General features: G+C 45.0%; 2 protein-coding genes across 13 annotated transcripts in view; both read left to right on the forward strand.

Moving 5' to 3' along the window:
- SCARB1 (scavenger receptor class B member 1) overlaps window positions 1-15,189 on the forward strand; it is a 540,196-nt gene that overhangs the window by 237,502 nt on the left and 287,505 nt on the right. The gene's annotated exons all lie outside the window — the stretch shown is intronic.
- Window positions 3,790-15,189, forward strand: part of NCOR2 (nuclear receptor corepressor 2) — a 398,218-nt gene continuing 386,818 nt past the window's right edge. For 7 of the 11 annotated variants that reach the window (XM_074972262.1, XM_074972272.1, XM_074972266.1 and 4 more), the window contains exon 1: window positions 3,796-3,835. The gene's annotated coding sequence lies outside the window, so the exon portion shown is untranslated. Of the gene's footprint in view, window positions 3,836-15,189 lie in introns of all 11 variants that reach the window. The other 4 variants (XM_074972271.1, XM_074972273.1, XM_074972263.1 and 1 more) reach the window with 3 other exon arrangements.

Here is a 15,189-nt window from a genome sequence, read left to right on the forward strand (position 1 = left end):
GTGAGAGGCTAATTAGTTAAGATGAGCTATTATCAGCAGGAGAAAAAAACAGCTGACAGACCCCTATGCTCACGTAAAACTCATTGCGGGATCAGGGCCTCGCTGACATTAGGATCCAAGTAAAGTTGGCAGAAGACGCTGCTAGCGTATCACAGAAAAGCCATATAAAAAGTAGTTAACACATTATGGGCTTGCTCTGTCTTTCATTAAAGTGGGTGGGAAAACTCCCTGGTCCAAACTCCTGTCAACCCCTATATTTCTTGCAAAGGAAAAGAGCTGCTTTAAATATTTCCGTAAAGGAGTTTGAGTTTATTAAAGATGGAACGGCAAAGAGTTCACAAAAGTCGGCTTGAGTTGGCTAATAGTCTGCTAACGATTAGTTCAATCCCGCTCTCCTTACTCCGGCAAACTCCGAAGTGAAGACTTAGGCCCAGATCTTGCCGTGAGCTCTCCACAGCTTGCACCATGCGGAGATCATTGCAGGGTCAGGCCGTAAAAATGACAGATACGTGTACATTTTAAATAATGAATGACCATGATGGCACAGTAATTTAGTTTAATTGTTTGTTAAGAGCTGAATGTGCTCAGTGGTAGCTACTATTGCAGGAAACCACAGGCCCGGGATTAAGAGGCCACATGCTACACCAGCTGCTCTAAGTAACTTACTGGTCCAGGGTGTGTTACCCACTCTCGTCTGTGCTTGGTCCACGGAGGATGTGAGGCTGGTACACCCCAAGCTATAGAGCCCTGTCTGTTTAACTCAAGTGATGGAGACTTATGCTCTTAGTTCTAGAGGTCCACAACATGTTGGCACAAATGATGATAGGTCATGTCTGATTGTGCTGGCCTGCGGCAGAGGAACACATGCAAGCCCTGCTCCTGCTGTGACCTCCTTGTGGATTGCAGGGTCGGGGCCAAAGTTAGGGAAGATGGGGGTGAGGGGAGCACCAGAAAATGAAATAATGGTGGAAAAACTGGAAGATGGTGGGTGGGCTGGATTAATTCCAATTGATGGGAATGAGCTGAAGAGATGATTCAGAAGTGGGCTTTTTTCCTCACTCTGGGATGTTCTGAATTTCAATTTTTGTTAAACTGCCTGGGTTTTCCAAAATGTCCAGTTTGGGGCACAAACCAACCAAACCAGGAAATTCTGATTCAAGACAGAAGTGCCCAGTTCTGGCCTTTCTGAGTGACTTTGGGTAAGTCACTTTGCCTCTTTGTGCCCCAGCTTTCCTGTCTGTAAAATGGGGATAATGATACTGACCTTCTTTGTAAAGTGCTTTGAGATCTACTGATGGAAAGTGCTGTAAAGAGCTGGGTATTATTATAGTTGATTGTTAGATACCCCTGAAGGCAATGGAAGATAAATGCATGTATTCCAGGGCAGAATTTCTCTCATTATATTCTGTACAGTGGTGCTGAGACCCTGCGTTTCCCACTGACTTCAGATGGGGTTGTGGGTACTCAACAGTTGTGAAAATCAAGTCCTAAAGTTTCCTCCCTCACACTCACAACTTGATGAGGATGGTGACAATAACCTTGAATTTCCTGGGGTAGGTAAGTTTATGCCCCCCTGTCCCGTTACACAGTTATTTAAACAGGGGCATGCCTTTCTTTTTTTTTTTTGCCTGCAAATTCTGCAGTGATTTTCACTTCTCCCTGCAGATGTGCTGAACTGTTGTAAAACAATCTGACACCAGCTGACAGAGGTGTGTTTGGAAACTGTAAAGCAATGTAACCAGTCCAATGGTTAAGGCCTCTTTTGCATTCCCCCCTCACTCTCCTCCCCCCCAGCATAAGCTGTGATGTATCTTTAAACAGAAAGGTTTTGTGCCTGCTAAAAGGAAATGACCAAATAGGAAAAACTGGCCAACTAAATAAACTGCAATCAGACAGACCTTTTTGAAACGCTCCTTTAACACCTTGTGTGAACTGTTAGTTTCTTAAAACACATGCGAAAGTTTTACTTGGACATGTTGGAATTGATTTTTCATGTTAATTAGAAGCCTCAATTCTCACTGAAATAAATGGGGTTTTCTTTGCGGAGGAAGCTTGCAGAATCACAGACTGTGTCTGGAAATATTATTACAACCATGGGCCCGATTCTGTCAATACTTATGCATGTGAGTTAGATCCCTATCCTGCAGACACATACACGTTTAACACGCTTGCAAGTAGCCCCAATTGTGTGTAAAGCAGTATTGTCAACCACAAGCATTCAGAAATCACGTCATGCCTCCAAAAAATCATGACTGACTTTCACTGACCTTTGTGAAGGATTGAGAGCTACTCATGAAAAGTGCTAGGTGTTATTAATTATTTTTATTTTAATTATTATTTTAATAATTATTTTACTAATAAAAGGAGATTTCTACCCCCCCAGAAAAATGGTTCTCTGGCTTCCTAGCTTTTAGCATGCACTCGATTCACATTTCCAAGGTTTTTCTCTGCAACTGTGAGGGCTAGAAAAGTACTTAGAAAGTTAAGAATCTCATTAAATCATTGGACTCCCCAGGAGCTGGGGCTTTAAGAAAAACACCAACTATCATGAGACGTGCAATGAAATCAGGAGAGCTGGCAACGCGGGACTAAAGGTAACCACATGCCGGCTTGTCAGGGCCCAACGCTGCATGTTCCCCTTTGTAATCAATCAGGGTTGGTCGCTTGCTATTGAAGTTGCAGGTTTTGATCACTACTTGGTGTTGAGGCTTTTTGCAACTCTTCAGGGCGGTTGGTTCGGAACAAAGAGTAAAAACCCAGCATTGGGGCCCCAAACGAAGGGCTCACGATATCCTCCAGATTTTTTTTTTTTTTAAATATCTTTTTTTTTTAAAAGCAGAATTGGCTCCCAGATTGGGGAGGGAGGCAGGGATAACTCAGGGGTTTGAGCATTAGCCTGCTAAACCCAGGGTTGTGAGTTCAATCCTTGAGGGAGCCATTTAGGGATCTGGGCCAAAAATTGGGGATCGGTCCTGCTTTGAGCAGGGGGTTGGACTAGATGACCTCCTGAGGTCCCTTCCAACCCTGATATTCTATGATTCCCCCCCCCCTTGCAAAGTCTCATTTCAGCCTTGTAAAACAGCCCAGTGCCTATTGCTCAGTGGGTAGCAGGGGCCGTGCCCTGCTGTCTGCAATGCCTCCCGCTCTGCAAAAAAAAACAAAAAAAAAAAAACACAACGGAGGAATTGCGTCGGGAGAGGAAAATAAAACCCGACCGATGAAAGGGAGCCCGGCCGCCCGCGAAGAGGGAACGTGGCTGCGGCGGGGGAAGGGGCCCAGCGGGTGCCGGCCGCTTTGCAGCGCGGTGCAGAGTCTCGCGCCCCGGCCCCTTTAAGAACCCGGGGAGTCGGCTGCTGCAAGCCGGGCTGCTGCGGAGCTGGGGCGGGGGGGATCGCTGCTCGCAGGCTCTCTGCCCCCGCTCCCTCCCCACGCCGGATCGCAGGGGAGGAGCAGCTAGCCGGCAGCCGCCGCCAGAGGCGGATCACAAACTTGCTCCTTTGCAAAGGCTCCGGAGAAGAGAGCAGCAGCCGCAGACAGACATCTTAGAAAGGGAGCGAGGAGAGGGGAGGTTTCCGGGGAAAACAGAGCCCCCCCCCCTCCCGCCAGGCTCTGGATTTATAAACACCGCAGCAGATGGAAGGGCAGAGACACCGAGCCGCGTGTTCCTCCTCCAGCAATTGATCCAGGGGATATTTGGGTTGGTTTCTCCCCCCCAACACACTTGCTCATTTCCTTCCCAAACTCCCCCCCCCCTTCTTACTTTACGGATCCTCGTTATACTAGGGGAGAAGAAGGAGGAAGATTTGAAAGAAGAAGCGATTAGCAGAGGCACTAGGTAAGGGGGGGAAGGGTCCCCCCCCGAGACTTACTTTCTCCAAAACAAGCAGAAGGGGGAGGAGGGGGGGAATCCCTCTTGGCTGGTGTGTGATGGGGGCGGGCGGGGGGTGTTTGCATGCCAGAATGAGCTGAATGGCTAAAAGTCACTTTAAATGCATTTGTTCCTTTTTAAAAAAAAAATAAACCCCAAACAACCCCCCTCCCCCCCCCCAAAGATTGGTGTGTGTCTGCAAAGCGCGCAGGGTAACTCAGACTTTTCCCGGGCAGCCCTTCCTGCCCCAGATCTTGGTTTGTCGCCTGACCGCTCTTTCTAAAACATGGTATGCATGTCCCGGGGTGGCAGGGACCCCCCCCCCCCCGATCAGTCCCATCTCGTCTAGGCTGGGATTCCCCGCAGCGAGACCGGGGGGGGGGGGTGATCTGCTGAGCAACTGCTTGGCTAACTCCTGCTTTAGAAAGAGGAAGGATTTTTTTTTTTAAAAAAGGACCTCCCTAGGGGAAAGTGAGAGAGAGAACTAGTCTCCCCACCCTAAGGTCGATGTAATTGATCTTCCTCCCCACCCCAAATGCTCCATAATGGAAGGATGAGGTGGGGGTGAGGAAAGGCTAGAGGAGTTTGTTATAGCCCTTGCTAATTGGCAGGGTGCATTGGCTGGGGAGAAAGGCTTGGCATCTGCACACACAGCGTGGAACTTGCCCATACAGCATCCTAGAGGGAAAAGCATGAACTGGCAGGGCCTCTGCTCTCCCTTCCACACCCCAGCTGAAATATATATGAGCTAGGGAGAGGAGAAACCACACAGAACTATTAATAGGCTCAGAATCCAGAGCAGATCATTGTGAATTGTGGGAGCAAATGAACTGAGGAATGCTTGTTTTAGGCAGGTGTGTGTGTGGGTGTGTCTCTGTGTAACTGAGTGGCTGTTGTGTAGAATCAAAATTACAGTTGAAAGCCGCTTTGAACTAGGACATTTTTCAAGGGACAACGAAGCTTCCTCTAGCGGGAATGCTGCAGGCTTTCCTTTAATTTGAACTGCGCTCTGTGGTACTCTGGAAAGTTGCTTTGGTAAATTGATTCTTCTGCTCTTACCCTTGTGATCTTGTGTCACTTCTGTGCCTTCAACCAACAAGTGCTGGTCCCCTCCCTTTTCCACCCAGATTTCTCTCTTTCAGATGGCTGCCCATGACATTCTTGCTGGGAACTGCAATTCATGGACCCCAGGGAGTATTTTTTAAGGTCTATTAAAGATATTGAAGTGATTTTGAAACTGGAAGCGGAACATAGGGAAATGCAGTTGACTTGGCAGCATGTCCTGTGATGCAAGATGCATTGTTGATGTGCATGTAAATAGCTGGCCCTTTGTTTTGTCCTTTAATATTTATCCATAGTTCTTATTTCTACGGTTGTGTGTTGCTCTTTTGTTGTTGTTGTTGTTTATTTTCAGACTGTTACTGTCATGTATATTTGAAGCTCCTGGCTTTATGCCTACATGAGATCCCAGAGACATGTCAAAGCCATGTGGAAATCTAGACCCAATAAAGTTTCTCACTGATGCATTACATATTTTTAGACGTGTTAGAGAAAAGAGAGCCGTTACGGCCACTGTTGAGCAGGTCTCATCCATATAGAAATAAGAATACTGAGCCCACTTACCTGCAAATGTTGAGTTTAGTGGCTGATATGTAAATATTTATGATGAGTAAACAGGGCTGGTCTGATGGTGTCTGTGGGCAACAAGTGTACATTCCACTTTTGAACGGTAATCTCTGGAGTGATAAAATGAAAATTGACAAAAAAGGCAATTTCCTGTTCTCTCTCCTGACCATGCTCTTCTTGTTCCCTGACAATGCACAAAGAGCAGACTCTCTCTGGCGAAGCCAACTGTGGCTCACGCCAGACTGGCTGGAGCAGCAGAAGCTGCATGACTGTCTATCCCTCCTGTGGCTTCTTGTGCCTGGGGCTGGGGGTTACATTTTGACCCAGTGAGACTAGCCCTGTTTCTACTGCAGTAAACTCTGTATACTCTGCATGTGACTGGAAGGTACTTGGTAGGATTGCAAACAATTCTGTTTGTAGTCAAGGTGTGATCTGACCTAACTTTGTGTTCAGCTAAAGAATTTTGTATGCAAAAAACATGCTGATGCTTTAGGCAGGTGATATCTCTGATTTTTATTTTCCCCCAATCTCATTTGCTGTGAATGTGCATTTATGATTTGTATGCTTCTGTGACCTCTGCTCCAGTGTGCGAGCCAGGAAAACACCAGCTGTTAAGGTTTAGCTATCTGCCATTGATTATCAGTAACCTTGATAAATCTGTATAGATGCTAATGTGACTTCTAGGCATTGCATAGCTGGATAGAGGTTCCCATTTGCTTCTAGCTTAGGATTTGTAAGGGTGGGTGAGAATATATCCAGTGTTAGCTTGCAGTGTGCTCTGAAGAAGAATAGGTGCATGATATTAATAAAAGTTTGTAAGCCAGGGAATGAGAGTTAGGATCACCTCATGTAGTCCAGTCTCCAGTCAATTGCAAAACGGTCACTTCATTGGCCAGGATCTCTCTTCCCCGCCCTTGATTGCTGACTCATTAAGAAACTTTGGGGAGGTCAATTAACCTCTCTCTACCTCTGCTTACCCAGCTGTATAATGTATGTAATACCTACCTGGAGGGGGATTGCTGTAAGCATGATTGTTTCCAGAGTTTTGAGATAATTGAAATACTACAGAAGAGCAGCACAATATATGACAGTTTTACACTGGAAATCCATGTGGAGTTAGTGCTTTTGGAAAATTTACCTGGGTTATCAAAAGCAAATAAATGCAGTGAATTATCGCAGAGATGAATGTGTGTGTATGTAGGGGGATGGGCAGGGGGGGTGGTATTGCACACCATGACCGAGAAAGGAGGTCGCAGGGAGTGAGTTGGGGAGAGATTAAGATCTCTGTTTCAGCCATGTTGAGCTGATGACTGGACATCCACAAAGAGATGGAGAGACAGGGAGAGTGTTTTTTTTCCCCCCCTTTTGGGTAGGAGACAGATCTGGAGTAGAAAGGTAGATCCGTGAGTTGACCGCATAGAGTTGGTAATTGAATTTGTGGTTGAAATTTCCCAGAGTTAAGCTGGAGTGGTAGAAGAGAAGGAGACCCAGGATCTGAGCCCTGTGGAATCCCCACAGAAAGTGGGATGGGGGGGGTGAGGAGGATCCTCCAAATGACACACTAAATGTGATTAGAGTTGAAAAGGGCTCTGGTGATTGCTCCTGTCTTGGTCTGCCTACAGTCACTAATGCTCCCGGTTTGGGGACAGTAGTGACACAAGAACACAGACTTTGAGAGGGTAATGGCTTATTGCAGAAGTTGTCTACGTCCTCCAGAGAGGAATTACTGCACCGTGTGATAGGAATTCCTGGCAGTGGTTAAATCTATCGGGAAATTTTTCACCACTTATCTATATGGGTCAGGATAGACTGTGCATCTTGGCAATGGCTCTTTAGATTCAGGAATCCTAAGGGGCCATTTGCCAGGTGGTTGGAAAAACTGCCATGCTGTGACTTCATAGACACACAACAGCTGTGGACACAATCATGGTAATGCTGATGGCCTCCTTGGGAGGCTAATGGCAAACACCGCCTTAGGCGGGAGAGCAAGGAATTGGTTACTCAAAGGAATGAGTGTTCTCAGGAAGAGATGGCTATCTCGTCTCTTCCCTTCATTTGCAGAAGTGCAAAGGGTTCCTGGTTCACTCCCTGGAGCACAGGATGTAGGGTTTCAGAAATGGACCCCGGAGCAACTAAAAGCTTCCCAAAGAGAGGATCCTGATTTAGAATAGTGTTTGTTTGATTAGAAAATCATTGGCGACTGTAGCATCCCCTCAAAATACCACAGTAAAAGCTTTCTGGTCACAATGGGGAATCTCAGAATTGACAGATGAGAGATTGCATAAAAGATGGGAGAAACCAGCTGTTGTACCAGATAACCTCAGAACCTCCTTTTTCAGTGTATGTCATAAATGTAAAACTGCTGGATATTTTGGGGCTGCCAAAACCTTAGCCCAGCTAAGAGAATTTCTGTTGAGGGAAATGCGGGCAGGATGTAGAAAAGTGATGCAGGAAATGTGATACTTGTGGTACAAAGAAGGGGGCCCCCCTATGGTAGGGAGAACCCCTATGCAACAGTGTCTCATGGGGACACGAATGGAGTTAATTGCTTTTGATGGGCTTGGTCAGCTCTGCCTGGGACAGAGACCGTCAATCAATATTTTTTTGGTAGCTATGAACTGTCATTGCATTTTATACCATACAAGGCTTTGCTGTATTTGAGGCTGTATTGTAAATACTTTCTCATGTAAAATTGGCTTCAGAGTAGCAGCCGTGTTAGTCTGCATTCGCAAAAGAAAAGGAGGACTTGTGGCACCTTAGAGACTAACACATTTATTTGAGCATAAGCTTTCGTGAGCTAAGGTGCCACAAGTCCTCCTTTTCTTCATGTAAAATTGTATAACTTGTTGTAGATTACCCAGAGTTCGGTATGAATGTGTGTGATCGCAGAACACTGCTGTACTGAGCAAGTGTTTTGCTTTCAATTAATTTATTGGACAAGAAACCTGAATAAAGGTAATAATATTTAGCACTTGTGTTTCACTTTACATGTTTAAAATGTATGTGACAAGCTAATAACAAATCCTCCAAGCCTTTGAGAAGGAAGAGATTATTGTAGTTATTTACCCGGTGGGGTGGAATGATAAATATTCAAAAGTGATTTTTGGTGCCCAATTTGAGATTTTTAAAGGGGCCTGAGTTTCAGATACTTAGCACTTGATCCTGGTCCTGCCAAACCAAATGGTCTTGTTCTGACCAAATCACTAGACACTGCTGGAAATGTAGGCCTGCAAGGTTAAGTGAGGGCCAAGGCTTCAGAGTAAGTCAGTTGAAGATATAGTGAGTGGTGTTAGATGTTTGGCTGCGTGATGATCTCTTTTCGTGTCTTTGGTCTGTCGGATGCAACCTTAAACAGCTAGTTAGTTTAACATAATAAAGCTAGCTTTTTTTGTTTACATTTCTCCTCGTTTTCAGTAACACAGATTTAATACACGGATTGACTTAGTTTGTTTACAATGTAATGGCGACCAACTAGTTTATAACTCAAGCTATGCTTTTGAAATTGTTGCATAGCTGTTAATATTTACTTGAGGTGCATTACTGATATTCTAAATGTAATGCTTAACTGCTAGAATAGATACTTACAATCTTCTCTGAGGAGGTGTATTGCTTTCCCCGGCTGGACAGTACTCTGCTTTAGCAAAAGAGTTAGTAATATAATTTTTACTAAGCTTTTTAGAGTTAAAAGTGGAATAATTATCACCAGTAAATTAACTATTTAGAAGCACAGATTTTTAACCATCAATACTTCCCTTTAACATAACATAAAAGAAAAGTGTATAACAATGAAACCAAAATTTTAAATGTAAGTTTATGCAAACACTTTGAGGGTATTTAAATTTTTATGACACTTTGTTGTGTTTGGGAGCCAAAGGTGGAAACCTGTTGAAATTGTTTGGTTAGCTTTATGCATAAATTGTTTTTTAAACATTTTTGCTATGACATTTTTATAGCTCTATTTAAAAGCGCAAACAAGTTCATAAAAACCCAAACAAGAAACTGACATTTTGTTAACATTACTTCATGCTGAGGTTTCCCCTCAATTTTTTTCTTTGAATAAAAATAAAAAACTGACTAATAAAAAAAATTTTTTGTTTTCAATTGCGTTATTTGTTGAGGCAGAAATGTGTGTGTGTGTGTTTATAACCGAGACTTTTTTGAACTTTAAAAAAGGCATTATGATTATACCCCAACCATAATATTAAAATAGTGTGGTACCACTTAAATATTTAAGAAAAGGTATAAAATTGACTTCTGTTGCAACAAAATTAAAAATAATAAAGTAGCTTGCTTACCAGATCAGTAGTCGGGGGTCACCAGTGTTTTTAGATGTTTGGGGTGGGGGTGTGTGTGTGTGTGTGTGTGTGTGTGTGCACCAGCTCTGCGGCACATCCTCAGGTGAACTGCCCAATGATCACAAAATCTGTTAAGGGGCGAAGGCGCCCGGTCAGGTTTGTTGTCGACGAAGCACAGTAATAGCTACGGCCCTGCAGCTGTGCCGCTGTCATGCCATAGTGTAGGCGGAAGGGGGTTTTTCTGTCCGTGTAGGCGATCCATCTCTCTGAGAGGTAGTTGCCAGGTTGACGGAAGAATCCCTCAGGGCACAAAATTTTTCACAGCTCTGAGCGATGTCGCGAGGTCAGCCTACGTTGTAAGTAAAGACCAGTTCTTTGTGAGAACTGGGTTGTGAGGGGAAAAGGGCAAGCAGACGGGCGTCGAAGTAAGTGCCAAGGTGATGTGCCTCCTGGGTGACCCTGGCGATGATGATAACATTTAGCTCGATGAAGCACTTTCTATTTTCAGAATGCTGAACCAACATTAGCTAATGTAAAGGAGAGCGGCGCTGGCTCGTTACGGGAAGGGAAGTAACTCCAAATTAACTTTATGAGCCATGAAACTGAAGGATATGTAAAAAAATAACTTAAATGAAAACACTGACTATTTCAAGAATAGTGAATGCATCGGTTGTTTAATGCCTTCCATTTTTTTTTTCTTTTTGTCTGTGTTTTTTGGCTCGGGAACCAATTATAGGCAATATCAACTTACGCTTGGATTTGAACCTACATTGCTCTTTAGTCAGCCAAAAGATTTTTCTCTTATCCCTGATGCCATAATGTTTGAGTTAGAAGGGTCGGCAGAAACTTTTTCTTTTCTCTTTCTTTGGATGTGCTTGCTGTTAAGTGTAAGGAAACTCTTCAAAACGGTGTGACACCTTTTAAAAGAAGCTATCCTAAAGCTGGTGCTGTTAAATACCATGCAGCTGTGTTGTCTATAAGATTTTTCATGCAGACTCTATCCCAGGACACTTTGTGGCACAAAAACTTCAGAGGCAGCAGAGGTGTATGAATTGTAGAAGATGATGATGTATGACAGATTTAAAGCATTCAGTCATGAGGCCGGTGTCTGAGGGAGAAGAGACGGAAAGATGGTAGAAGCTCTGTAGGAGGAGGCTCCTAGATTTACGGGGGAGGAAGGGTCAGAGGGGGCAGGGGCAGCTGTTGCCGGCATACACAGAGGAGGAAGTCAGAGGGAGGCAAGAAGATTGCAGCAGTCTGGAACAGATCCCTGGAGAGGGGCATTTCTGAGACGAATAGGGAGCCAGTGTGTGTGGTGGGGCCATATTTCTTGTGATGTAGAAGGCGGCAAGCGGCAGCAGAGCGAGGAAGCTACTGGAGGAGGTGAAGGCAGTGGTGGGAGTTGGGCAGTGGCTGGGGGCAGACATTAGAGATGAAAGGAGCAGCAGGAGGAGGAGAGCTCAGGTCAAAAATGATTACATCAGGAATGTGGGCGGTACAGAGGAATACGGGAGGATGGGGTCATGGAGGAGGGCAGGGCTGTTTGAGGCCTAAAACCCCGGCCCTGAAGACTGAAGTGCACAGATGTGGAGATAAAAATGGGAGTTGGCTTGATGGAGACGCCAGGGACGGTGTCTAGGGAGGCAGAGCCATTGATTAGACACCAAGAAGTCTGCTTAGGGTAGAAAGCGGCCAAGCAGGAAAAAGCTTGTGCAAGGGGCAGTATTGAAGCCTGAGTGACTCCTCTAAGGAGGGCTCTGAGAACAGAGGTGGAACCATTGACCGAAGCAGAGTGACCTGACATCCAGGAGCAGTGCTATAATGGCTGGGGATTGGCGTCTCCTCATTAGCTGTGGAATTGGGGAGGCAAGGAGGGAATCCATATGCACAGCAAAGTCCCCACTGAAGCTAGAGGGCTTGGATCCGCTCCTGTTAGCGTCAGTGGTGCAGGATCAGAGCAGTAGAGCTCCTCTGGGCAGGGGGTGTTAGATGTGGCTGAGGACAAAGGGTTCAGGCTTAGTGGGGAGAAATGTGCTGAAGAGTGTTTACCTTGAGAGGACAAATGGAGGAGGACATGAGGGATCCAAAGTCAGGAGGAAGAGGAGGGGAGCCTTGACAACCAAGGTTAGCCAGAGTGACTGGACCCTTCCCAGAGGAGATTTCCCAGCAGGGGAGGCCGGGGGAGGCAGAGGATGTTTCTAGTATTCTCTGTTAGCCACAGGCCCAGCTGGAGCTGAGCGTGTATACATATGCCAAGGCAGGGAGACCTACAGGATTTCCTTTCTGTGATGCTGGCTGTTGGGTTAATATCTAGCCAAGTGTCGTTGGTTTATCCTCTCCTTGTGGAAGAGAGTGATTTACATAATAACCCGTAGTGTGGGCTTTATTGAGAGCTGCTTCTCTGACCTAGCAGTGGAGAGCCTTGTATGGACAGCATCAGCAGTGGCCTCCAGCAGCAAAGCTGAGATACAAACTTCCTTAAAGCATGGGGTGGGGAGAGGGGTGGTTCGATGTGGGGTTTGGCACTCCTCTCCAGAGCTCGGGCTGTAACATGGATGAATTCTTCACCCTGCGTAGATCTATAAAGCGCAGAGAAGTGGGTCTGACCTGAGGCAGTACTTCAATGCCATGTGTGTCTGTCTGGTAGTGATGGGCATCTGGAACTCGGTTACTATGCTCTTTTTCTTTCTAAGCTAGTCTCTGGGCAGAAAAGGGAACAGCTGTAATGGGAAACTTAGGATTTTTCTTTGAAATTGAATGGGAGTTTTATAAAAATGTTAATTTTCACTCCATTCTAAACTATAATTGTGTGTGCATCATAGAAGGACGGTGTTGATTAAAGAGGGAAATAAAGGTAGAGAAAAACCTAACTACTCAAGCTTCTAACAAGCTATTATAAACAACGCTGCTTTTTTTTTTTTTGTCAAAAGTCTATAAAAATGTAATTGGCAGCCATTTTATGGGACTAGTTTTCTCTGTGGCACATTGATGCTTGGTTTTGTTTTTAAATTGCTCATTATCTCTGGCCTCTATAATCTTCTAGAATATTTACCTCCGGTACCTCACAAATACAGGCTAGAGCTCTGTTTAGTGGTGGCAACATCTGGCTGCTACGTTGGCAGATACGTCACCGCTCTGGATAAGTCTTTACCCCCGAGCTTGAGTGGTCCTGTGCCTTCCTCTGCTTTTTTGACCTGATGTTATTAGGAGCTGGTTTAGTAAAGCATTACTGTCTCTCACTCAAGTGAGTAATTAAACTATACATAACTAGTGATATACTGCTGCATAGGAGTGTGCTCTCAGGACATTTCCAGAGTTAATTGTTTGCTATAGGACCTGTTGGAACGTAGGAAAGCTGTCCCTAGATAATTAATGGGTTTTCCCCCCTCTATCTAGTATGAAAATTCCTCCAGAATTTTGTTTTCCATGAATGTAAGGTCAGTCCAGATTCTCAGCTTTATTTCCAGGTCACCGATCTGCTCCCCTCCACCTCCCGCACTGAACTTTGCAGACTTGTTTTGCTTCAGCAGCACATTAAGCTGTACCTGTAGACAAAAGCAGGCAGGCCTGCCAAGTTCACATTTCCGTGAAGCCATGCTGGTGTTTTGGGTGGAGAGGGGGAACACAACAAGAGAGATGATTGAAAGCTGCAGCAAAGCCTCTGTTTTAGGAATATTTGTCTTGAGTTGGGAAGACTCTGGGGAAAAAAAAGGTAGATAAACCCTAAATAAAATTCATCTAATACATCTGCTTGGTGGCAGATCAGTTAGCCAGAGCTCCTTTACTGTTCCCAGAAGGGTTCCCTGGTTCCCATTATCTCTTTGGGTACTGGGCACTTAACTCTAATTTCTTTCTCATTTTGCTCCCTTGTGACCGTTCCATCTGCATTGCTGAAGTTTCCCCGTCTGGCTGCTGTTGGGGCTTGTTTGGCTGCCTGTGTGTGGCTTGTGACACCAGAGTGTCACGGGCAAGCGGATGTTTCACACCCAAGCTAGAAACTCACCTGCTGTCGATGACAAGAGCCTTTGCTCTCATGAGCTGCCTCTGCCCTCTCTGCCCGTTACACTGAGCAAAGAAAGTTTCTTTTTATTGTGATGCAAGTCAGTGGAGATTTTTATGTAACACACAAGCGTGAAGGCTGTGAGGCACATGGCACTTCATCAGTTACGCCTCCTCTTTCCCACGTAGAGAAGCGTTGTTTTTATTTTGAAGCAAATGTTGGTGGTGATGGTGTTTATCGGAAGTGTTGGCTGGAAGTGTTGTTTTTTTTGTTTGTTTGTTTGTTTTTTTGTTTTGGCCTCAGAAGTGGCTGAAGTTTTTGGCTTTGGCAAGTAACCCACATGAAAGGCTGTGTTTGGAGACTGTTCTAAACAAGTGCTATAGGAGAGAATGATAAAGAAACCCACCAGTTGATGCAAGTGGGTGTTCTTTAAGATGTGCATCCATATCCCACTTTTATTCATGGGTCTTTGGGGGCACAACTTCCAAGGTTTGCTGCCATTCCAGAGCTGTTCTTTTTGGGTGAACCAATCTGAAGTACTGTCCCATACTGATATGTGTCAGTCAGAGAGGTTTTAGAACAAATTGATAAAATTAAACAGTCGTGTCACCAGGCTCAGATCTATTCACCCAAGTGTTCTGAAGGATCTAAAATATGAAATTGCAGAACTACTAAATGTCTTATGTAACCTGTCGCTGAATCAAGCCTCTGTACCAGACTGATTGCCATCACCACATCCCATGGCAGAGTGTAACTGGGTTAAAAAAAGAATGAGAGAAGTTCATGGAGGATAGGTCCATCAATGGCTATTAGAAATAGATGGTCAGGGATGCAACCCCTGCTTGGGGTGACTGTAGATCTCTGACTGCCAGAAGCCCAGAAAAGATATCGCCAGTGTTGCCCTGTTCTGTTTGTTCCCCCTGAAGCTCTGGTACTGGCCGCTGTTGGAGACAGGGTACTGGGTTAAATGGTCCATTGGTCTGACCCAGTCTGGTAATTCTTATGAGGTGTACTCTGGGCATCTTCCTTTTGGAAATCTCAAAGCACTTTTTTTACAAATGTTGCTGTTAAAACTCTTGGCATCCCTGTTAGGGCGGTGAAAGCTGAGGGCTTGTCTTTGCTATACTAGCAAACGCCCCCAGTGGAGATTCAACTTACACTTGGAAAAACTGTTTTCGCCAGTATAGCTTTAAACCAGTTCCCCAAATGGAATAAGGGATTTTTTTTGTTGCTATTATTACTGCATCTATATTTGATTTTTTGCCAGTGTAGCAGTGTTGGTTAGGGGTGTGATTTCCTGCCCCCCTCCCCCACCCCCAAACTTCTCACATACATAGCTATGCCTGCAAAGCTTTTACGAGTAGACCAAGGTTGAGAAATGGAGAGTCCCAAGTTACAGT

The sequence above is a fragment of the Natator depressus genome, chromosome 15 (assembly GCF_965152275.1).
Source record: "Natator depressus isolate rNatDep1 chromosome 15, rNatDep2.hap1, whole genome shotgun sequence".
In the NCBI taxonomy this organism is placed as follows: domain Eukaryota; kingdom Metazoa; phylum Chordata; order Testudines; family Cheloniidae; genus Natator; species Natator depressus.